Below are 26361 nucleotides of genomic sequence, written 5' to 3' on the forward strand. Positions count from 1 at the left end.
TCATTAGCACAGCATGCTTTACCAAACACTGAAACAGATGGTGAAGAAATACCTTGCAGTTTGTCATTCCACGGTAAAAAGCAATCTGTTTCAATCGTGTTTTAAAAACTTTTGGAGTTTACCTTTCAGGATAGGTGTTAAACTGTGGTGGAAACTGTGAGTTTGTGAGCTAGTGTAATTGATAAATCCCAATTTAACACAAAAAAAAAAAAAAAAAAAAAGCCAGCCTTTCAGTGTAGATTTAAAACCGTCCACTGATGAGGACGGACAGGAAGTTGGCAGCAGAGAGTAGACCAATGTCAAGGGAACCAGAGTGAACCTGAGGGTGTGCTGTGTATGGAGAGAGCAGCTCATTTAGCAAGGAGCCAGACCAAGCACAGCTTTGTAGAAGTCAGTCCTGGGGCTTTTAAATACTGTTGAGATACTCAGAAACTAAAACTGGTTCCTGGGAGGCATGATGGGAAACTCAGAACTACAGTGGTTAAATAAACACAGTTTAGTTTATTTCAAAGAGGCTACTTACCAACCATGGCTTGCTTCCAGTGCAGTCATGTAATGCAATGGTAACTGACCATACCTGCTCAACCACCAATACATCTGGCTTTATTACTCTTGACACTCTTGTAAAACTGAATGTACAACCTGTGAGTCTGGCATACGCACAGCAGGTGCAGGCAGAAGACTAGAACAGGAATTATGGAAACAAAACTGAAAAAACACACACAGCGAAATACAATTGAAAAGGCAGAAACCCTGCATCGTTATACAGACGAGCACAGCGGCAGGCAGCACATCAGCACAGGGGAGGAAAGGGACATGCTTTATATTTCAGCCCTGCTCTGTCTCTGAGCTCAGGGAAATTGAACACGTACAAGGTAGCATTTTCCTATGCCCTGTATGCAGCTCTGTATGTGGTATTTGGTGTTGCTTACTCGCTGCACATTTTGGGCTCCAAATTGCATGATATGCTTGTAGATAACGACACTATGTGGCACGTAGAATCTGCTAGTGCATTCATCGCAGCCTGTAGCTGACTGCAGGGGCATTGCAAAGGGTCACATGATATCTTCAGCCGTCTCTGTCCCAGTGTAATACAGGCTATAGAAACTATCAGTTCTGAACCTCATCGTTGCTCTAGACCATTTTGGCTTTGGCATCGTGACGATGCATAAAAGATGATACAGTCCAGAAGTCCACAAGAGGATGTGAAACACAAAGAAAAATCATACTAGTCCACTGTGGCAATATTATGCAAACAGAACAATTCTTCATAATGCACTCTGCCTTTCTGCCAACTCTTATTCAGTCTAAGTAAAACATTTTAGTGTTTTTTTGTGAAGTGACATTCCTGGTTGGTTTGACTGTTATGCACAGATTAGTATAAACTTTGCTGGACTTGTTTTGCATTGTAATTGGATTTGTATTTACTGTTCAATCAAGATGAATTTTAAAACAAACTGACCTTGATTTAAATAATACCAGTGCAAAGCTATTTTATACTGGACTGCTTCCAGGCTGCATGGTCAGGGTGCTGGTGTACAGCACAGCTCATGTGAAATATGTTTTCGTATTTTTCAAAATATATGTTTCTGAAAGTAAACCCCAAACAAACTAGAAACCAACTCAAGCCTCTGAGTTGTTCTTGTTTCTTTTTGGTACCCAACCACTGCCTGTGCTGAATGTCAGATTCACCCCAGGGGTCTAAATGCAATCAAAAGAGCCTCATTACGCAGGAAATCTTGTTATCTACAGTACTGTATGATAACAGATAGACTTTTATGATTTACCCCTCTGTAGGAGAGCAGCTTTCAATCAGACGACTACCCACTGTGTGCAATCCGAAAACTTCCACATTTATTTGGCTGAGTTCACATTCCCATAACTTGGATGTGCCTCTGATGACAGTGAATACGTTAGTGCATTAGGCATCACGCTGGCTTTCTTCAAGACAGTGAAAGATGGTCAGCGATGGAGACAGCGATTTAGGGGTTCCCAGGTGCACCTGGAAGTTGAAGTTTTCATTTATGGCAGGATTTGCAGAGTGTTAAGACATTTTCTGCTTGACAGGGTTTGATTTCCTTCACTTTGCTTTATAAAAACATTGAAAACTGTGCCAAACTGAGCAGACAGTACAGCTGAATGTGTTATTCATTAAAATGACAAAGTATTTTTTATTAAACATCTTCAGGAATCTGCACTGGGTTTAATATTCCCTAGTTATGGAACAACATTTATTAATTCTATAGGGTGGTGCAAAACCTTTGGCCAGAGCTGCACATATAAACCGTTCTACTAGGAACAATTCTAAATATGTTCAGGACACTTAACAGGTTTTCCAGCTTGTTATCAATTACAGGCTTGGGTTTGCGTTTTCTTCTTTTCAATAGCGTGCTTTGTTGTAGGTCAATAGCAAGGATTTTTTTTTTTTTTTTTTTTTTTTTTTTTTCTGGAGAGTCTCAAAAGAGACATATGGAAAGTGCATTAGTATGAGGGATATTTTAATATTTTAGAACTGAAGTGGAAAACTACTATTCAAAGAAACTACTGGGAAATCAAAATGAAGTAACTCCATATATTAGCCAGGTACCTTTTTAAAAAAAACAAAAAAAACAAAGCAAAGCAATATGTTTGACTTCATTGCTGCTTGATGAAAAATGGTGGGATAAGAAGCAAATGGGAAAATCGAAAAGCTTCTCAAAATATACACTGCCTGGTCACTTTATTAGGGCCTGCCTCCCTGACTGGATTTGTCAAGGCCCTGGTGCGAGGCATGTTCTTCTGGTATACCCTGGGGCCGTGGATTACTCTGCGATGCTGAAAGAATGCTGTAGTTTACATAAGCATTGTCTGCGAGTCAGGTCCACTCAGCCGTGCTGCACTGGGTGGCGATGGCTGCTGCCAGGACGATGATGCACCCTCCCACTGTGACTGTGCATGAATGTTTTGAGGAGACTTCAGGCATCTTCCACTACAATCCCCAGATTGCAATCCAATTCAGCATGTTTGGAATGAACTTCAACTATGCATCCGTAATCACTGTCCTCCGCATACCTCCCTGCACCAATTGTGTGAAATGTTATTGACTGATTAACGTCCCTCCAGCACCTTGGGAAGTCTACGCCATGTCGAGCCAGGGATCAGGGCAGTCAGTGGAGCAACTCAATATAAAGTACAGGTCCTGGCATTGTACAGTATCCATTGATAAAATGTGGCGCACTATGAACAGTAAGCCAGATATAGTGGCTCTCCTTGCAACTCAGCTTCTGTTGATTTTAGAATTGGTTACACACAATGATGGTAAAAGGTTGTCTGTGTTTAATGTGTCATTTTGAATGGCTTACCTTGCTTAGATCATAGCCTCTATTCTGTATATGATTCCCTGGTACATTATGCACGACTGGACTCCAGAGATTTAAAAGACGATGTACTTCTTATGTTTTTTTTTTTTTTAGGTAGTTTTGAAGAGCACGGTCAACAGCACACATCAGTAAAAACCTGCCTGTGACTTCAGTGCTCAGGATCAGCAGCGGACAGATTGTGTGTTTCAAAAGGGTCACTGTTGCGAGGCACGGCATTCAGCAGAGTACTTAAAGTTATTTTTGCTTTTTTTTTTTATTTTTAGACTCAAAAGCTATTGTGTTATGCAACTTGAGTAGTTGTTTTCAATGTTTAAGTAGAGACTACCAGGGATTAAAAGAAAACATTAGGACCTATTAAGAAAGTGCAACAAAACAACAAAAAAATTGGGGGAAGAAAAGAGAACCTGACAAACGCTTTTTAAAATGCTCCAAATGCACAGTTTTTTCATTTGCTGTTGTACCATTCCAAGTGGTTTGACTGAACTTGCAATCTTTGGCTCAACAACTTGAAAAACTTGCTGAAGAACCCTGATCCTGGAGGTACTCTGCTAGTATGGTGTGTACCTCTCTAATGCTTTTACCATGCTCTTATCATTCATTCCCACAAACAGACTGGAGAATATTGTTAACACACTTTTCCGTCAATAGCTGGTGATTGAAAATGAGGCAGTCAGGGTTTAGTAAACACGTTTGTTAAACATCATTACAGTGTCCTGAATGTAAAACCGCAGTGGCAAAGATGGGAATTATAAAATCTGTGATATTAGGTGTCAGTCTGGCGCAGTTGCCTGCGAAGAAAGTGATGAGCTACTGTACTGTATATTCAAGCAAGCCTGGTGTGATGTACATACTGTCACTTGTAGAGTGAAGTTGGAGCCTTTAAAATAAAATAAAAAAAAAACTTGTGCCTTTTAAAAAAAGAAAATCTCCATGATAAAACAATTTACCCGTTCCAGCTCTTGTGTGAATGCAGTGTGTGAGTTCACTATTAGTATTCCATCACTGCTGTGCGGTACAACACAATGTCAGCTTACGCAGTGACAATTGAAATCACAGATTTCTGCTAAGCAAACAAACATGTCTTCAGCCTAGCATTAAATTACATTAAAAAAAGAGAGCGGATTATCCATTGCATCCTGAAATGTGACGAGACTAACAATTGCAAAGATATACTGATAAGATAAAACATCGATCAGAACCAACGATTCTGTTTGGATTGACAATCAATGATTAGCAGAAACTAAACTGCCAGTCTGTTTACCAGCCTGTAGCGGTGTGGCAAGGTGAAAGCCCTGCTGGGCACAGGGGGTGGGGGGTGGGCTGGGAGGGTACCGCGCCACGCACCCCTTTTGTAACACGCGTCAACATCACCTTGCTATTGAAGGCATTCCAGTTGTTTCATTCCAGTGGTTCTCTGCCCACCTTTCTTTCTGGAAAATGGTAAAAGAAGCCTGTAGCCTAGCGATGTTATAGTGTGTGCTTTCTTGTCTTTATGTCCTTTTCACTCTTGTAAAATGTGGAGGTGTTTATACAGCTTGTTAAACATAATAACCAAGAGATGGCATATAAAAGATGGACTCAAGCTTGCAGTATGGATGATGATGTTGTTTCATTCTTTATTTGAAGGGTGCACATTTAGTGAAAGTATATCAGTAATTACCCGACTAATATTGTTCTTATTCATAGGCAGGCAATTCAAACATGAAATTCATTAACTTTGCAAGCTTTGATTCAGTGTTTTTCTTGCGAGCTTTCATTCACCCCCCCCCGGTAACCTTGAAGCCACTGTAAATTAAGATCTTTTCATTTGTTGCTGGAGTCCATTAATTAATTTAAGTTGAATAAACTCGTCAGTGGGTTTCTTTGCCAAACGCTATAAGAGGTAAAGATGAATGGTTCTATAGAGGAGCCCCCCTCGCGCTATCAGTTCTACTTAGCGTTTCCACCACTGACAAAGGTTCGGATAATGAATCACTATTGCAGCTCCTGCCCTTCATTTGGGAGGTCAGTCCGAATGCTTATTATCTTATCAAGATTATAAATTGAACCTTGAGACTTCTCGTGGCTTCAAATTCACTTTACTTAGTGTTTATGATTATAGCCAGAAACTTTTATGTTACATAGAACCCTTGACAAATGATTTACAATGGCAATTCAATGACACGGCAATGGCAATGGCAATGCAGTGGCTTAATGCTAATGATGAAACCTTGGTATTGCAGTGGGAATGTGCCAGTGTATACCAGTGGTATTAACCAATACAAAAAGGCAAGTGTGCTATCTGGGCCTCTTTGAGATATTTGTACCCGATCCATTGTGTTGCCTTTGCGGGTAATGCCATGATCATGGTTCGACAGTGGCATCCCATCAGTATTTTTTCAAACTGTTCTGTGAAGCAGCTTATCGCAAAGTCCCCGTTAGTATCGCTGCAGTTTAAAATCTGCTGACCAAGATGAGCACAAGGCATTTATAAGCACACCTCATTCCTCTTCTAAACAACCGAGCGCTTGCATTGAATCTCATCGGGAAGATCGAATCTGAAGCAGATAAAGAAAGGGAGGCTGTAAGATTTAAAGCACATGCCAGTGAAGGAATTTAAAAGGAAGCCACACGGTGTTTAGGGAGACCGTGCAGAGCGACTCCCGAGACGGTAGTTTGATTACCGCTGTTGTAGGATCTGTAACTAACTGACCTTGAAAGTGGAATCATTCCAGAAATTCAACAGGTACCTCTTAGCTTTAAGCGAGCGGTGTTGTATAGCATTGTGATCTGCTCCCTGGCTTCACAGCACAAATGGAGTATTCACCCTTTTTGTGAATAGTTCTGAATCTGAACACTAAATTACCATGAAGTGCGCATGTGTTTGTTAAATAAAGAATATATACATTTTTTGGTGATACTTTTTTTTACAGATCAGTTCAAATGTGTGTAAAAATATATACTGTATAGATTAGCTTTTGAGTCCAGTAAAAGTCCTTTTCATACAACACACGTGTGAACTGACGACTATTCACACACTACTGTAAAAGACAATACAGCATATTGGACTGTAGTTCTGTCATAATGTGCCAATGGGAATTGTTTTAAAAAGATGCCCATGAAAACAAGCCACATCTGGTGTCTTTTGATAAGCCACCACAAACAGTTTTGAGTAACCCACAATGAGGAACTATAGCATACAGTATTCTTTATATTAAGTTTAACTGTGTCAAACCCAGACTGGATGGGTTAAAGAAAAGTGGAAGGGTTAAACCTTCGGGGGGGGGGGGGGGGAGTGGGTGTAGCTCACCCAGAAAAGGCACCAGCATTCTGGAGTGCAAGGTGAGGCATGCAGTACCAGGTAGAACATGGCTCGGATCTGTATTTGCCTTAGTGCAATTCTTTGGGTTTAGATTATCTGCCTGGGCGTAGTTCACTTCCTAATGCTTCAGCAACGCCTTCTAGTCAAGATAATTGGCAAGACTGAAATAATTAGGGCTTCTGTTTTTCAATTTGTATAAATTAATTTTTTCAGGGCTTTCACTTTTTATATGAACTGTATGAAATAACTGTTTTACGTTGCTTTCCAAAATGCTTGCAAAGTGCTATTTTCTCTGTCAAAATGTGTATAGTAGTAACTCGACAGGACTTGCACACTTAATTTGTACCTTGTGTCCTTTGCCGTCTTCCACAGTGAAATCCCTCTGGTCACGGGCACATTCTTCTGGGGTTTTTGTGTGTCGGCATTATTTTTACATTTCACCACAATTTGCAATTCTGTTTTAAATCCTCTGTATCTTAACTGTAATACAGCTTTAAATCCTGCAAACAAGCCTCCATTCCTAATTGTAATCTCGTTTTAAATCTCGCAAGCGGAGTCTCCAATAGAAATGTAGGAGATTCAGTAGTTGGGGCGGGTTTAAAGTATTCAGAACGAATCAATGATAGATACAAGCCAGGACGGAGGGACATTGCTCAGCTGCACTGGGAAAGGTAGTTTTTTTTAATGAGAAAGGGGTGGTCAATGTGAATTGAGTAACCATTCCCACTGTGTTTTCCAGTGTTTAATACTCCAATTTCATTTTTTTTTGTGTCGGGAGTGTTTTATCAATTAAAACCGGAAATCAGAAGCCCTAGATATAATATAGAATCGTAAGTTGTACAACACTCAAGGTTGTTTAAGCCAGTCTGAGCATGAGTAGTCATTCATTACATAGAAACAGCACAAATCCACTGCAAATGCAATATAGTGTATACCCTCAATATGGAACTCCACCTTATATTCACAACAGGATGATCCTGCATCACATTTGAATTGGATGTTAATGATACGCCATGGTTCACTTCAGACACTACTCAGTTGCATTATTATTAACAGCGCTTCTGGCCAACCATGCAGTTAATTTAATACCAAGAACCCTTCTCACCTCCACCTGCTTGCTTCAGACCAGCCAAAGCGCAAAGCTCCCAACATCTGTAATGCTTGAAAACACACATTCAGTATTACTGTAGGCGATTTAATGGCAGCATAAGATAGTTTTGCCTTTTCATTCCAGATTTTATGTAAATAAAAGGAGCAAAAAATAAACGGAATAAGTGAATTAGTTTACAAACCCAAACAAAGGAACCCCTGTCCAGCAGAGCAGGACCACCACAGATCTGCAGCACAGACAACGATCTGCTGTGCTTGTGTTTTCAGAATGGGCAGCCATACAAGCTGTTTTACATACGGTCCCCTTTTTAAGTGCTGGGTCAGTGGGCAGTGCAATTGCTTCCGCTGGTCTGATGTATCTCCTGCTGTGAAACTTTGATATCAGGATTTCCTTTTCCGTCATCCTATATGTTTGCACAAAGCTTGGAATGAACTCAGCATCTGTTATTGATTCCCCCCCCCCACCTGTTGCAGGCTCTGATTTTTGTGCTTGCTCTGTATTTTCTGTCAATTAAGCAAAGCAGTGGTTCTGGCAGAGAGCTCACTTTAATCTTAGATCAAGTCACATGAACATCAGGCATATTTTAGGCGCTTCCAATACAGAGTAAATAAATCGAATAGTTAGTTTCTTATTTGTCCTTCAATAAACAATAAGTCCAATGATCGACAAGGGAAGGATTTATACCTTACCTCAGTCCACTACGGCCCTGCTGTGCTTCAGAGTTTGTCTCTCCTCTCCAGCCTCCGCCTGCTTTCTGGCTTCTTCTTACAGGGAGGCCAGCTATCCTGCCCCCTGCCCATGGCTTCCCTAGGGTCAGCCTCTCCACTAAGTTATGGGCAGGCGTACCTCAAAAAACAAAAGCCAAAGAATGTTGTGTTAAATGTAGTAGTGTTGTTTAGTCTGTTTTAATAAATATAATCACATGAGTTTCCTGACTGAACTGTGGTTATCGTTGGATTTCTAATAAGCGAGTACTTACTTAGGTTTTCCTTCCTATTAAAACCCTTGAACTAAAAAGGGCCCTATGCTATTTAAATAGGATTTACATGCTGTAGAACATACTCACTGAGTTGTACTTTTCAGTAGCTCCTTGCTTACAATTAAAGCTACCGTACTTCTGGACAGCATTCTCAAAGAGCGCCCTGTTTCAATGAAGTGGTTCACCCAGGTCTCTGCAGGAACGTTTTGCACAAAATAAAGGAAAAGGCAGCTCGAATAGCTGCCTAGCCTGGAGTCCCACAGTACTGGATGATTCAAACCTGATAGCTGCTGCCCATCAGTTCTCTGCTTTACCGTTACTGCATTGCCCTGCCAGGCATTATTCTTTAATAACCTCTCACGGTTCGATGCCACTGTCCACTTCGAGGCTTTTTAAATCTGTATGAACATTTGAAATGTTAAAATATCTGATGCTCAGCAAGGTTTTCTTTTTTACATTAGATATAATACCTCACCTCATGCGTGCCCTGGTTGTTTCACAGCGTCTTTTGCTATTTGATGGCGTTCAACCGATTTTTATCAAGTAATTTGCCGCTCCCTTATTTGATCCAATTATCTTCCAGTATAATATAGCGGCCTACCCCTTCAGCCCTAACTAACTGTTCCTTTGCCCTAGAAACATCCTTCCAGCCTGGCCTACATTCTGCCTCATTCCTCCAGTTGAGGTGTGAAACTGCGATGCTGTACTTTGAACGTGAGCTCATGAGTTACACTGCCCTTGAGTTCTGCCATCTGATGCTGATGCTGTGTATCTCCCCTCCCAATACACCCATGGTCCAGTAGATATACAGTGTTAATTCAAGTTTATAGAGCTGTAAATGGCATGACATTTAACTTATCCAGTTATGCTGTATTCATTAAAAAAAAAAAAAAAAAGTGATACAATTTGATTAAAATATTTTAAACTATTTGATACTAAAACGTTGGAATCTAAAGCTGCAGGTGCATCTGATGCAATTCTTAATATGATTTGATTTTATCCAGGGATGGAAATAAGATTCCCATTGCATAGCAGTTTGATCCATTCCTGGATTTAATCAAGCTTGTATTAAAACCTGGTATCGATCAAACTGCTGTGTAATAGGAGTCAAATTTTCATTTTTTTTTTTAATATAGTTGGCTAAGAAAAAAAAATCAGTACAAACTCATCTATCCTTTGCAGATTTTTAATTTTAAAATGATATTAAAAGTGTATTTTGTAATCCCCCTTTCCTGCTTTAGACTGTGTTATATTTTACAGCAGCATAATGTTATTTAGGCATATAGACACAGAAATATATTAAAATAAGAACTCGTACTACCATTAATTGACATCTGTAATGACAACCCCAGGGTGAAAAAAATAAATCAAAATTAATTAAAACTGCATTTTGACAGCACTGGCATGCATATCACGTTGAGAGATTTGCTGTAATTGAATTGATGCAACAGAGATTTTGAAGCTGATAGAAGGAGAGACAGTGAAATATCAGGACTCTGCAGCTTTAAATTCAGAGTATTTGAAGTGCTGGAAAAAGGCCTGCGTGCTGAACAAGCCAGTCCTCTCTTTGGAAAAGCAGCCAGATGTAATACAAAGTAAAGAACACAGACTCTGATGGATGCAGCACTAGTTCATAAATGAGGCGAAGCTGCTGCTGGTTCTCCACTTTGCTGCATGGAGCCAAGACATTGTGAATGATTTACTTAGAAGTTATGGAGCCAAATAACCCCACTGAACAAGACAACTCGAATGGTAAGAAGTACATTAACAAATATAGCTGTGGTGATAACAAGGGGCACAGACAGTACAACTAGTACGGTATGTAGATTTCAGAGTTTCTGTACAGATTGATTGAGGTGGGTGCACTGGGCTGAAGAAAACTACAAGTTTCTTCTCTTGGATTATGGTACTTTATGGTTTCTAGATATTTTTTTTATAGTTTGTTATGCTGTGCCTAAATGTGATTGTTAATGTAATGGTTTTATTGCAAATTCCACTGACCGTTTAAAGTAAGAGACTTGAAATTCCTGCATGTCGACTTTTTAATTTATTATCTATAGACTTGGCGTGGTTACTGCCTGCACTAGTTAGAATATGGGTACAGCACACTGTACTGTATAGGCTAGATCTCAAGTTTGGACTGCAACAGAATTCTAAGCAGGCACATTTGAATCCAAATTCAAAGGTAAATACATGTGCCCATTAAACAAACACAGTGTCAGCAGCAGTCTGCAGTAGTTAGATCCAATGCTGTTTAGTTTAAAGAACAGAGAACCGTTCGTCTTTGGCCTGTGTGTATGTGAGTATAGTGACAATATGATTGTTTTCAGGAAAGCAGATGAGTTTATTTCTTATGCATTGTGTTTTTAACCCATCGGGGATTAGGATCAGCCTGTACTGAGAGTGCAGCGATTCATTAGTTGCAGTAACAAGCTTCAGTGCTCAATATGCGGTTGACGCTTATTTGTTCTTCTTTTTAATATATTTTTGCAAGACTTATTCCCCCTAAACTATTCTGCATGCAATCCCATTCGGCTAGTGTTGACTTGATACTGCACTGCTGTTTGATATGAGAATCTAAATGGTGCAATTGCATGGAAATGAATTGTCTGTTTGGTCGTGGTTATATTACTTTCACATAGATGTAGGGTATAGATACCATACATGTAAATAGATCAGTCTTCTTTTTATATTATAATCATTTTCACATTATTTTCATTGTAAATGTTTGCAATTGTGCTCTGCCCTGTTCTGGATAAAAAAAAGCTATACAAACTATGCACTTCTTTTTTTGTGTTTTTCTGTTGTGGCCAAAGTACGGTACTTCAGTTGCTATATTCGAGTAGTACTTCTGTTCTGCAGGAAGAATGCGGTTTAGGGAATGAGTCAACTTCTAAAATATTTCAGAAGTCCTAGTTTGACTTGCCAGTTGGGTGAGCTGTGCTGCTTTATTTGCTGGGCTGTGTGCCATCTTCAAGTGGGTAAAAAAAAATGTAACATTTAAAAACAGCCAGTGGCTTAGCTGAGACGTTTGTGCGGAGAGCACTGTAGTATGAAGCAGAGAGAGTGAAAAGTACATACAGAACTTCGTTAAAGACTGTTTCTATTCCTTCTTTTTCTTTCATAATGCCATTAAAAATCCTAGGCTGAAACTCAAAGTATCTATCTATCTATCTATCTATCTATCTATCTATCTATCTATCTATCTATCTATCTATCTATCTATCTATCTATCTATCTATCTATTATTTAATTAGTTATTATGCATTTTGGATTCTAGATTGGATAATGCATTTATAATTCACAGATGGAGAATCCTTATTACTAGTTTCCTTTTCCAGTTACTTGCTAAAACTCAGCTGCAGTTCTGGGGACTAATTGTAAGCAATAATGATAATACCACACTAAGAACTTGCTGAACTAAATATTATAAGCGGTTGATTTGATCAGCCTGTAGCCTGCTTGGATAAGTCACACCCGTTTTAGTTTTTTAGAGCATTTTACAGCACTGGGGAATCACTCTGGATTGCATCAACCACCTCGTATCACCCTGGGATTCCTCCCAATATTGCATGCAGTCCAGGCGGATTCCCGGTACTGTAAAATCCAGCTGTGGCTTATCCCACCACGGCATGGTAAGACTATCAGATCTTCCTGTAAATCAGCTCTAGTTTCACATTGCTTCCCGCTGTGGAAATGACATCCTGTCCAGTATGCATGACACACAAGTGTACCAAGAAGAAAGACATCACTGGGTTTACTTAACAACACGACTCTGTCTCCGTGCATTGTGTGGGCTAAACTCGGCATGTCTAACTCCTGTTGAGGTCATTCAAGGAGAGTCTCAGAATGAATGATAACTAGCTGTAAAGACAGATGACAGCAGGTGGATAAACTGCTTCTCTTGACTGAGTGTGGATCCTGGCATAGTGTGGAAAGAGGACTGCTGCCAATAAACAACAGCAGCTCAGCATCAACATTACTTAACAAAATATATAGACTTTCCTGCTGATTCGTTTATTGCTCTGTATGGACGCTGCAGTAGAGTTTTTAATAGGTATGGGTTTGTATTTATATTTGACTGATATGGTGGTTTAGTAACAGATGTCCCAGTTTCAAGATCTGGTCCCTTTTTTTCTACATATTTTAAAAGGAGAGTTTGCTTGTGTTCCATTACTCTGAACTAATTTCATGATATTAGTTAATTGCGCTCTTAAGCGCCTGCTAATTACACTGTATTATAGTTGCACAATTCAAGTGCACCATTTGTTGTCCTTCGTTGCAATAATGCATTTGCATCTAATTTGTGGTTTCCTTGGTATTTTATTTTTTTATTGCCAGAACAAATCAATGCATGCTTTAGTTAAACTGTCAAGGCACTCTCTCTTTCGATGTAATGTAGAACACGACAGGTGGTTGCAATCGATTATTTCTTATTTCTTTGTGCCTGGGGGCTGTGCTGTACGTCCAGTGTAGTCCACAGTGGGTATGAAAGTGCAATGCTACCACGTCATGGCTTTACAGTGAAAGGTATCTAGATTATATTTGATATAATCTAGTTAATTACAAACAGACATATATCTCATTCAAGAACAGGCTTTTGGTGCTGTTGGTTTCTTGTTCATTAGAAGTGAGACTCCTAAATCTCAGTTTAATTGTGCCTAAATGACAATAACTTGCTCATACCGTACTACAGTATTTCTGTTCCAGTTTGTTTGTGCCGGGTTTACGCGCCAAAATACTTTTACTGTAGCAAGATCCATTTCCTGCAGAATGTTTGGCAGAAAATCGAGAATGCTTAATGACCTCTTGGAACAGGGGCTTATGAAAACAAAAAATGCTGATTACTTACTTTCAACTACCAATCTGAAAGCTAGCAGTTCAGTCAATAGCAAGCTGAATGCATCTGTCTAAGGCAGAGTGTTCAGTACAATGCATATTCATTTGCATGGAGGCTCTGTGGGCAGCACAATTTGTTCTTGTAATTATTTCCCAGGCAGGTATGTACAACTCAGTCTCCCATGAGGAATGAATTAAACACTGGGCTTGTGGTCGTCTGCAACGTAGCAACAGGAGACACCTCCACTGTTTCCATAGCAACAAGGAAAGCAATCATTTTTTTCAGTTTGTTGGTTTTCTTAGACCACAACTTCAAAAAAAAAAAAAAAATTAGTTTGAGCATCAATGTGGAAAGATTAAATAAATAATAAAAGTTAACAAAATGTAGTGGGAGGCATTTGCAAAGCATGCTACCATGCAATCAGAAGTTGCTGATTAAAGTACAGTGGCTTTCACACTTTCCAAGGAATTCCAAACATGATCAGTTTCTGGGAACAGGCTCTTTTAATGCGTCTCCACTCGGTATAATTTGAAACACAGTTTGATACTGGAGTGCTGCCTAATGGCATAGCTGCTGAGCTAATTCCCAACACAACACTAATAATCCCTCTTTCTATTCGTCTCTGGCAGAAAAGAAACTGATTGCAAAACACTGGAATGTACCGCAGTGTTCTCTACAGTGTCTTTAATTCATTTGAAGAAACCTCTGCTTGGCCATTTGTCCACATTGTAATGGCCAGGTATTTTTCTGTGGAGCAGCCTATATCTTACACCGTGGAATACCATATATCTTCAAATTAAAGCTACAGCGTTTATTTTAATTTGACTAAAAAAATAAAAAAAAAAAACATGCAATTATTGTGTGTGCTTCTCCCCCAATACAGTATGCATTAGTGTGTAAGTAATTTAAAGAGAAAGTAGCTTTTATATAACTATATACAATATATTTAGTTTGCTGTGTTTTGATGTTTCTAATCGATCAGGGGAGTGGTTCTGGGCTCAGATGATTTCAGTGGAACGAGGGAGGCTGCTCTATGACTGTACTTGGAATCTCCAGCAAAGATCAAAGCAAGATTTAGGGAGAATTGATTTGTCAGTATTGAAACAACAAAACCCGGAGCTCCTCAGATTACTATCAAACATCATAAAATATCAGGGACATGTCAAATAAACATTTTAAAAAACAAAACAGTGGAAGCCACTCGCTCTTAAAAACTGTGTAATTAAACATTAAGGGTATTTGGTTTCTCTGTAAAAACATATTTCCTCGGCAAACACTTCTCAAATTGAAAATCTGAGATCAAGATTGTTTGATTTCCTTCGAATGATGGGGTCCAGGATCCTCCCTGGGAGTAGCTTTCATTGTTTAATAACCAACTGTGACAGGAAAACATAAAATCACATTAGTCTAGAAATGTTTCTAGCCACGTCCTGAGGTAGGTTTCTGTGTAAATAAGCTTGGGAGCAAATTCCTAAAACCACTGGGTGCTTTGTAGTTTTTTTCTTTTCTAATCTTGCAGCTAAACAATCCCATGGTGCACTGGAGTAAAACGATTGAACACTGAGGCCTACCTGCAGTAGCACTAGAGGCTCTTAACAGAAACCCCTGGTTGAAAATGACTGGGCGAAATGTCACAGTTTTTGTGTACGTGTGACACTGCTGTGGCTCTTTCAAGTGTCATACAGATTGGAGGATTCTGTGTCACTCAGAAGGATTTCGTTTTGCAGGGATATGTTCTTTCTGTAGGCATAGCAAGGCAATCCATATGGCAAGAGATCAGGGGCACAGAAGCTAAGGATTCCCCTTGGTAGCCAGCCATTCTGGTTGCTAAAAACAACTTGATGATGGGAACCCATTGCAAAGCCATTTCAGTTACCCTTTCTTCACCTTACCTGGCAAAACTGTATTTCTAAATACAGCCAAAAGTTTTGCATCACCCTATGTAATTAACTAATTCTGCTTCATAGTCGAATGAAACCTGTTGAATAATGTTACGTTAACGTATTGAATTACATACCGCTTTGTAGTTTTCCCACATACTTAATGAAAAACTGAAAAATGTGATATTTTGAAATCTAACATGAAATACTGTACTACTTTTGCGATATTGTTTTGTAATTTCTTTGATTACGCAATGTTAAATAAAAGATCTAAATTATGTTCATATATATATATATATATATATATATATATATATATATATATATATATATATATATATATATAATATAAATGATGTCACAATCCTAAAATTAAAAGATTGTTTGGTTTGTGGTATATTGACAGTGTATTGAGATGGTCTGAGAGGATTTTAAAAGGAATTTGCAGTGGATCAATTGCTGTTTTCCACATTTAAAAGTGCAGGGTGTGATTGATACAAGTGATGGCTGCATGAGGGTGATGTAAGATATTTTTCAAAAGTATTATTGGATCACTGATGAAGGCATCATTGCTTATTGATGTTTTTTCCCCTCCCTGGGACTATTGCTTCTTTCAGTTGAATGAAACATCAAAAATATAATCTTGGAAGCGGTACGAACTTTGTGATGGTAATTTCAAATATCAATGAGCATAATCTGGCAATGCCACCCTCAATCAGCTTCATGCCAACCTGTGATTGACAGCATTGTGTCTCTATAGTAATTGGATGGCTGATATGCTCCTTCTGTTCACATGGCACTAAAGGATACAGTCAGCAGAGTGTGTTGTAACTAGTAAGGTAAGCTCATTGTCTGACTTTGTGGACAGTGTCTTGCAGGAATTAAATGTTTGCATCTTAAAGCAGTACATCAATGTGAAAACATCCTGTCTCCTTAGTGTCTTCCCCTATCTCTCTGCATTTTTTTTTTAAATCAGGGATGTTTATTAGATTCAAACTAGAAGCATTAGTAAGCTAGTGGTCATTTGCTACTAATTGACAATTGCCATGAAAGTTTTAGATTGGTAGTATTGGCCTTTGCACTTGCTGCATTGCTTCGAAAAAAAACCCTTCTGCGATCATACAGAGCACAGCAAGCAAAATAATTTGATTTGTTGAGTGCATTGCTGTTGTAATGAATAGAAAATATACTCAGACCTTTAACCCTCATAGTAAATGGTTTGAATCAGGCTAGTTGGCAGCGTAATCCTTGGATTGGAGCGGTCCTGCACAGAGATGACTCATTTGTAGTGGTAAGATCAGCTGTAGTGGAAGAAAGTCAATACCATCAGGTAGCTGTCGTGTTCAGTTAAATTTGATCTGCTGGTAACAGAAGTCCACAATCAGGACAGCTGGAAATTTTGCAGTCCTTAAAAAGACCAAAGATCGGATCGAGACTGAACTACCCTCGCACTGGTAAGGTGGTTCTAGGTCTTCCTCAATCTGTAAATGCTTGGTACGGCAAATAGCTTTGCTACTTGACCTCATTTTATTCATCCTCCTTGAAAATCCCCCTCAATCTAGAAGAGCTTGTTAAAGTGAGAGGCTGTATTTTTGTATTTGTAAAATGTTTTTACTGTTGCTTTAAAAGGTTCATCCCATTAATATGAGATCATTAAAAGTAATTCCAACCCATGTCTCAGAATGCAATTTCAATGAATCCCATTCCATTTACACAGAACAAGTAACTGCAGGTTGATTCCTGTGTCGTCTGGTAGATTTTAATGTAGATTTCTACATGGGTGCATCAATATTGCTCCTTCTTAGGATGTGCATGTGGGGTTATCACAGCTAGTGATTATATTCTTATCTATGTAAGGTCAGAGAGGCTATAGAAAAGACTACAGATGATGCTACAGCAAAATATACAGAGGATAACATGGTCTTGAAGATCTACTATCTGGTGTGACCTTCACACAAGCCATGCCTAAGCTGCCCTTTTTTCCCCTTAGTGTGCATCACTGAAAGAGATGACAGAAATAAGACAAGAAAATAGAATTTACAGAATACACAATCATAACCTGGGGGGTTCACATTGTATATATAAAAAAAAAATATGCGTCTCAAAAGAAAAAGTGTACAGCGCAATGTAGGTCTATAAAAAGACGGCAGCAGAGAGGTGAGTGCACAGCCTTAACATTGTGCCACACGTTTCAGGGAGCGTGTCAACAGCACGTTAATAAAATAAATGCTGGAGGCCTGATCGGATCGGGAGGTATGGAACGTGTCAGGATGCCGTAATAAGTCTTCTGATTGCACTCAGCTTATTAGCTTCAGGGTGACAAGGAAGGCGTTGATCTCAGACAGACACAATGCACAAGGCTCTGGAGGTACCTGTAGAGTCCGCAATGAAAAAATCAATTTCCGAACAAAAGCTTAGCGAGAGCATATTGATGTCAGCAAAGTAATTTATAGGCATTAATTAATTCCTTTACAACACAGTAACGAGCATAATGTTGTCTGCTGCTGCTGCTTCTTCTTCTTCTTCTTCCTCCACAACACCAATGACATTTTCAGGTGATAAATGACAGTGGCAACTTTCGAATTGGGATTCTTAATGCATTTAAAAGCTTGATTTTTATTTTTAAAGATATCTTCATACAGACCTGAATACGCTGGGCTTGGGAAAGAAAAATAACTCTTAACAATGCCCCTTTGTACCTTTAAACCCTTCCACGGGACAACTGACACTGGTGCCCTGCTTTTCAATGCCTCTGACACTCAAGTAGAACTTTAACCTTTCTGCAGACACAATTTGTATGTGAATTGCCTCTTTTTTTCCCCCTGCTTGCTGCCTTAGCGAACTATGCAAAACAGACCGTGTTTACTTCCTTTGCACATACAGCAAAATTTGTTAGTTCTACAGGGTGATGCAAAGCTTTTGGCCATAGCTGTAGATCAAGCTTCTTAAAGTCTTAATATAAACGCTGACAACTAAATATTTAAGGTTGACTTTGGATCTCAGGGTTGTGATTGGGATTCGTGGTTTGTTGACCTGGCCTTGCTGTAAGTTTAAAATAAGTAAAGTCTTCAATGTACTGAATAAAGGTTCCTGCAAGTAAACCTTATATCCCCCCCACCCACCTTTCCTCCAGTAATGAAAGTTCTGTTTATATCTGGCAATGAAGACAATCTCTCGTCATTTTAGCCGACTTGTTCTGAATCAACAGTAGGCCTATAAAATTAAAGCCTCCAGCTGCCTGTTAATCACTGAAAAGAGCATAGATCAGTTCTGGCTTCAGAGAGGATATCGGAAGCAAATTATGAATATGATGTAAATATTTCTACAATTAACCCTTGCGTTTTACCTTCTAACTTCTGGGGTGTTTATTTTTTTTGCGTCAGCTGGACATCTACTCCACATGTCCTTGTATGCTGAATTTAAGGAAGATTATTAAAACAAAAGGTGCAAATGGAAATCTCGGAACACCTGTGGTGATACAGTGTGGATACAGCTTGGCTTTTCAGACCTGCTGTGTTTCACATTATTTTTGGTTGACAAACACTTCCTTCCACAATCAGTACAGACAGTGTAGAATGTATTGTGCATGTTAAAGATCTAGAATGAAGCCCAGGGTCTAAATGTTAAGTGTGTACCGTACCGATATTAAACACAAATGACAAAACAGTGACTTCAGTTGCCACTACTGGGATAGACTGCAAAAAGTATGTTTGCTTTGGAAAGAACCACACTTCATTACGTTGGGTTAAAAGTGTTTTCAGTTATTGATTTGCTTTCCTGATAGATCACAGGTCACCCGAAAGGGGGTGGAAAGGGTTACTTGGGGCTTGACTTGCCTTAGCTGCTTGACATCGTCTCAGAACTGCCATATCTTCTGAGAAATCTCACCCTGCTATATATTCTCCTCGCTGATTTATTTGTAGATTAATGAAAACCTGCTTCAGGCACTTGGTGAAAGCCCTAGCCCTGAAGTGATTGTTATCTACCGTTGATCCCTCGTCTCGGTAAAGTTTTAAAAAATTGCTTATGACAGCTCAGCATCCCGAAGGACTATAAAACGGAATTTGACTTGCATGAATCATTGTTGAAAAGATGTATACTGTTAGCCAACAGCTTCTTTCTTTTCAGCAAGCAGTGTTCTGTATTCAGCAATAAAGCGTAACAGAGGCATTACCATTTGAATACCTGAAGCAAGCTGCCTATTGTATACAGAAACATTATGGAATTTATTGACCACAAAATAGATTTTTTTCAAATTGCACGGTTGGTTTCAAATTTTGTGTGCATTCTGAAAGAAAGGGGAACTTGTTAAGATAGCAAAACAACACCTACAGTATATTCCTGCGTACCAGTTTACTACCAGTTAACATTGCAGAATGAAAATAGGGCAGCATGCTGCACTGGATTAAGAGTGAATATGAGTCCCCTGGTGTATTAAAGAGCTAACCTGATTGGAATAGAGCACAGCAGGGAACCCATTTTCCACATTTGTTAGCAGCTGACGTCCTGCTGAGAAAGGGCCGGGACTCTATCTGCTGACTCTACCCATGACCTCCTGCATTGTCTTCTGTAGCGATGAACATCAACGGGAACAACACCCCGAAAGACTTCCTTCTTTCCACTTCCATGCAGCCTTCTTTTTTTGCTTTCTCGCAATTTGATTGGCTCTTGTAATGATGAATTTTGCATACTTCTCGATTAGCATTACAAGAGCCAATCAAATCGTGTGAAAGCACAGAGCTGGCCAGTTAAATATTTAAGATTTAGTTAAACATTTAGCTAGTTAAGAGATTTAGTTCTATATTTAGCTAAATGTTAAATCTAGTTAAGAGATTTAAGATTTAGTTAAATATTTAGCTAAATGTTAAATATTGTAATTAGATTTATAAATTATATCTGAAATATATTTATTTTCACAACATTTATAAATCTGGGGAAAAAAATACAAGATTTAAGTTAAATCTGGAAAAATGGGGTGCCATGTTTTTTACACATGGCACCCCAGACTGTAGTGCATGACAGTGCAAACTGATGGGGTGCACGCCATTTAAACAAGAGCTTTTCATCGTAGCAAAATAAATACATTTAAAATACTTAACAGGTGGTCTGTAAATCAGTTCTGAACACTGTGCTGTTTTAAAAAGAAAGCTGTGAGTGTGGATAGCTAGATGTTGGTATTCAGCTGATCGTGTCAGAATTCACTCAGAGAAATTGAATTAAAGATGAATGGCACTAGAAAAAAACTGTACTTGCTATTTTAAAAATGAAGCTACTAAGAAAATAGCCAGTGCTCCTGCAATTATCTGTGATGCACAATGGCATCCAGCTAAGAGATGCATTTGTAAAGAACTGATTCCCTCCCCTATGTAGTTCAACAGCAATACCTGCTGAGTGCTAACACAGGAGCAAAGAAACCAAGTAGCTGTCCGTTATTGAGCATGTCAGAATGGGAGAATAAAGACTTCTGTACTTCACATTTATGGTGAGCTACTTTTTCATGGCACTGATGCCTCTTATTTTGTATGTAGTCTACAGTCGTTACTAACGTAAATGGCATCAGTAGCTGTATTATCAGCAGGTGCTTTGTTGGCAGAGTTTATAAGATTTCACAGATTGATGATGTTTTCTGAAGAACAGACTCAAAATGTCTCCGGTGAGCAGACTTTGCTATAGATTTACGTATCCCATGTCCATCACATGTCACTTTGTTTGCAGCATTATAGCAGGTGTTGGTTACTTTTTCTACTCAGAAATGCATATTTTTAGATTCGCAGCTGGCTGGTAATACAAAGACAATGGAGAAGCAATTCAGAAGGCCTCGTTGTCAAGCTGTGCTACAGGAGAAGTTTGTCACATCGTGATCGGTGAGCATGATGGATCCTCAGCCAGGGGCTTAATGACTTTGAAGTCTGAGGGAACCTCAATCGCTCAGTAGAAGATAAGCCTGCTTGATATCTGACTTTAAAAGTTTGTGATCAATGCAATGTTTGCACCGTTTCATGGCAAAAAAGAAATATGTTACCATTACAAAACAAGTTAGGAAAAACTTCAAAACACTTTCCTTCCACTTTATTCTAGCTTAACAAAACTACCAGTTATTCACACACAATAATAATAATAACAAACCGACCCATACTTTGTAATACAACAGTGTTATAAATTGTTAAAACGGTCTATTTAAATAATCTCACGTGCTGTTAGTTTTACACTGAAACAGAAAAACGAGGAGGAGATCTGCAGTACTCAGCTGTGTGGCAGATTTAAATGCTGCCACCATTTAAATACTGTAGGACCTTACTCGGCCTGTTATTTTACCAATATACTCTTGTTAACCCAGTAGTGGTTTGTGCCTCTGTGTTTAATTTTGTTTTTAGTCTAGCTTTTCATAGTACTTCATCTACTGCAGACTAAGGTATGTCTTCAGAATATTACTTGAATGTCTGGTTACAATTTACAAAAGGTCATCTTGGACCACCCTCAAATACGGTAGGAGGCCTCTTAAATATCATTAACACGTGCCAATGTACACGTCTAATGGACTTTTCTCTTCTGAGAAAATGCTGAAGGAATTCAGTATGCTGTGGAGTTTATATGCATTAGCAACACTTGCACTTCAGTAGTTATGTCACTGTGCCAGGTAGAGAAGGCATTTAATACCCACATGGAATTCAGCCTGACACTGCAATAGAAACAGCCTCAGTTTACGAGCTAAGAAGGGACAGAATCATTTTGGGGATTATTTACTGTACTGAGTTGGGATTCTGGGATTGCTAACAGTTTTTGTTTCTGTCCTTGTTTGAGGACCTACGGTTATTCTGAGTCTTGCATTGTGCTTCTTTAAAGCCATCATATTATAACATTGTCCCATAGTTTTGGTGGAGAACATTCTTGTTGTTAAAAATTCAAACTGGACATGTGATTAGTGGTGGGGCATTTGCCAGGCGTATTGCAGTTAAAAAGAAAAACATCTGTGGGAAAGTATATTGGTGTCCCGCAAGCTTCAGTGCACAATCCTACACTCGTGGGCATTAGTGCACAGCTACCAGGCACCCCTTCCTCACTTTCCCATCCTGAGGAGCCTTTCCAGAAGCATTTCAGTAATGACCTAAACAACAATGGAGAACTATACAGAACACGCATACTAGCATACTAAACAGGTGAGGAGCATGCTGATGGTATAAAAATATATCTTTAATCGGGAGACCTGTCGTGTGCGGCAGGTCATGCTGATACAGTTGTAGCTTCATATTCTGTTTGATCTGGTGCAGAATAAATTACATCCTGCCACGCAGCTCAACCGTTAATTTGATCAGTGTGTAGATAACACCTTTGTTTGAAGATTATTGGATTTTTAAGATGTTAACTACTTCACTGCTACAGGGTGTACAAAGCAAACCATTTTCTAAAGTCATGAATTACCTTTTGAGACACCTGAGATTTATAAAGTGCCTGTTATTTGTGCAAGAGTTACTGCTGCATTTCTTCAAGAGAGTAATCATTTTCATTCTTCCCCTGTCAGTTCGGATACCGTTCCTTTGCTTCGCTGTGGGGCTGGGATTTATAATAAAACTTCAGGCTTGATCAGGCAAAAGCAGGTCTGAGGAAACGAGAATGATTCAAAAAACAAGATTGGGAGAGTTGAATATTGAGAGTGCATTCATTTGTTTTTTTAATACATACAATATGCAGCTAAAATGTATCCAGGATACCACCACTCTTCAAAAGATACAGTTAATGCATGCATATGTATTTTTTTCAATTCAGGGAAAGGATTTCCTTTTTTTTGTGAAATGGTAATTTGGTTTTGTTTGCTTCATACGCCAACACGTGCACAGGACTGATATCGCAAAGCTAAATTGGTATCTTGTAGCAGCAGAGTGTACTGTTAAATTTAATTGTTTTTTTTTTTTTTTTTTTTTTTTTTTACAGATTTTCAATTTAGGTGCTCTTTTATTAAACACAAGTCTCTCATAACAAATGTCCGAGCTCGGTTTAAACAGACATCAGATCTGGCACTGCTGTAGCATACCAGAATGAATGCAGCTTTTGATAACACTTTAGCATTACATGCATTGAGCAACCTGTAGACCCAAAGCAGACATCTCTTCGTGATGCCTTTTAGCCTGACAAACTCGGTTATTTTTACAGTAAACAGTGCGGAGTAAATAAACCTTTATTTTATTTATTTTCAAGTGCACAGCTACGTCTGGAGCTCCCATGGAGAAGTGACCTTTGCTCACTCAGTCTGTCTCTTGGAGAGATTTTCTAACTAAGTCCTGAAGAAACACACTGTATTCTAGTTACCCTCTTTTTCAATTGTGCGCATCTGCTATCTCACAAAATTTTCCTACTTTCAACAAATACAATATAATTCAGCCAAGCTGCATTTTAAATTGCGCCTCTGACTGGTTTGTTTTGGTGTTTGGCATTATGATGGGTGAAACTAAATCTATCGCACTGTGACACCAGACTAAAGGCAAAGTATCTGCTGCATCGCAGATGTGTTGTGTTGAGCTATATTTGAAAAAGTGCTTCTTACATTATTGGTTTACTCATTCAGTTCATTATTCTGTGATTTTTTCAACTATAAGATTGTTAAATAGTGAATTGATGTGTCATACTGTGCAGCAGAGAAATCGTTTTCAGTGTTACTGTGAGTCCTCCTTCACTTTAATCTTTTCAGTGCCAAGGTAAATAGGAGGCGACTCCCGGAGATACAATTTCTAACGTTATATTAAACTACAAAATAACAGGATGGTTTTGTATTTCAGACAACGGGCACCCTTCAAAAAGCTTTAACTGCTGAGTTATTTTTGTATCGTTTTATGAACAAAATCACATATAGTTACATTTTTTTTGTATTTTTAAGCAATCTAGACAAGTTTATGAATAGCAAACTGAAACAAAAGTAATTTTTTAAATAACTAAGCTTGTGTACTTGGTTTATATTTTGTCATCTTCCACAGTTTCTACAGTCTACAGTGCAAAATCATGTCTGTTATAAAATGCATATTATAGCTGACATTGTAGTCCAGTTATTATAGTGTTGTTTTTTATTAACTTTAGAATTGTGCTGTATGTTCCATCCACTAGGTGAGTTCTGTACACAGGATAAGATGTAGAATTTTGTCAAATCCTTTAACAGTGATTGATTTTTTCATACGTGATTTATTATATGTTTATCTGATCAGCGTGTCCTCTGTCTTAGCAGCCCATGAAGCGAGCTATTATCCTGGCTTCTATGGGTCAAGGACAGGTTCTTTATATAGAGAGGCGGCTCCTGGAGGTGAGAGAAAATATTTCAAGAATTTCAACCACAAGGATAGACTCATTGCATGCCATGCCAACAGATCTTACTAAATCCGTCTTTAAAGATTTCCACATTCTGTTCTTTTTTTTATTGTAGCCAATACTGGCCACAGCAACAGTTTAAATTAAACCTGAGCACTAACCATAATTAGCAAGCTCCATTGCACTAAATAACCCTCTCCACCTTGTTATTGGGTTCAGTAGACTGTTTGATTTTGGGAAACACTACCTCATGTCTGTAGATATAAAAGGACTCGAACCTGCTAAAATAAAGCAGGCAGCATTGTGATTTTGCACTCTGAGCTGTGGGGAGTTCATACCACTCAGGTGTCCTGAGGAAGCTCCAGAATGCCTTTAGGTCAGACTGGTAAATGTCTTATTAACTAAAAAAAGGTTCCCCAGTGGTTCATCCACTACAGTACATTCCTGTCGTTTCAGAGTTGCTGACCTTAGCTAGAAGCCCACAGGGAGTGCTGGACATAGTTCACCTCCTCACACTTCAGCACACTGCCAGTGGCCCGGCCCACAAGTCCAGATGGAGACTTGGCCTTGCCTGCAAATTGGCTAGACAGCAGGGACAGTGGGTTCACCTGTGGATCATCAGTCCTGCTGGCCGCAGAGTCAGCACACCCGAGCCTTGTAAACCAGCATTCAAATTTGCTTTAATGAAACACAGATTGCGCTGCACGCAGTTAAACCCTCACAGTTCCTTTATCGGAGCAGCGGCCCTGCAGTCTGAGGCTGGTGCCTCTGATTGGGTAGCCTGGAGGCAGTTAACAAGCTCACAGTGTTATTCTTCTTCTCCAGTCTGCCAGACAGACCGTCGAGCCACACCTTCCGAAGGAAGACCAGTTTGTTGTTTCCTCACAGCGGGGTGAAGAGTGCGACTGGAAGGTCATCTGAAGGAAAAGGAAATGGGAGAATCCCTGATGTAATAACCAGTTGGCTTGGCTTCCATTTGGGTTCAACAGGCGGCTGTTAATTAAGTGTCAGGATTTATGTCTAGACTCCCAGAGTTTGAAAATACATTTTTAAGTTGCCCTGTTGGCCCCCTAAACACATTACAGCGTTCAGTAATGTAGTATTGACTACTTTGGATGACATGCCATGAGGCTTTAATGTGCAGTAGAATTGTATTGTTGTTATGCTGTAGTAAACTGCTGTGCAGTGTTTTTGCCTTTACTGTGGCATTTTATTCTTCAGAGCAAGGTTTGTTTTTTTTCTCTATTTTTGTCTGAAATACACCAGGCAGAGCTACTGTCTGGTGATTTGCTAACGCTTGCCCTGTGAATGAGACTCGGTGGAAGGTGTCGACTGGGAGCTAAGTGACATGTCAGAGCTAGAGGGAGTGGTTTGCACAGGGATGTTAAAATGGGTGGGTTAGTTCTCTAACAGTTGAACAGACAGCCCCTACAGGTTTTTTGTTGCTTTATTGATAACCACAGTAGAATATACATGGGAATGTTCAATGACTGAACAGAAGCTGGAGTTTTGGGACTGACAAAGCCAGTCAAAACACTGGGATTAACTGCACCGAAAAAACATACAGAACAACAATAGATTAGACTATACCTTAACACTG

The sequence above is a fragment of the Polyodon spathula genome, chromosome 49 (genome assembly GCF_017654505.1).
Source record: "Polyodon spathula isolate WHYD16114869_AA chromosome 49, ASM1765450v1, whole genome shotgun sequence".
NCBI classification, from domain to species: Eukaryota; Metazoa; Chordata; class Actinopteri; order Acipenseriformes; family Polyodontidae; genus Polyodon; species Polyodon spathula.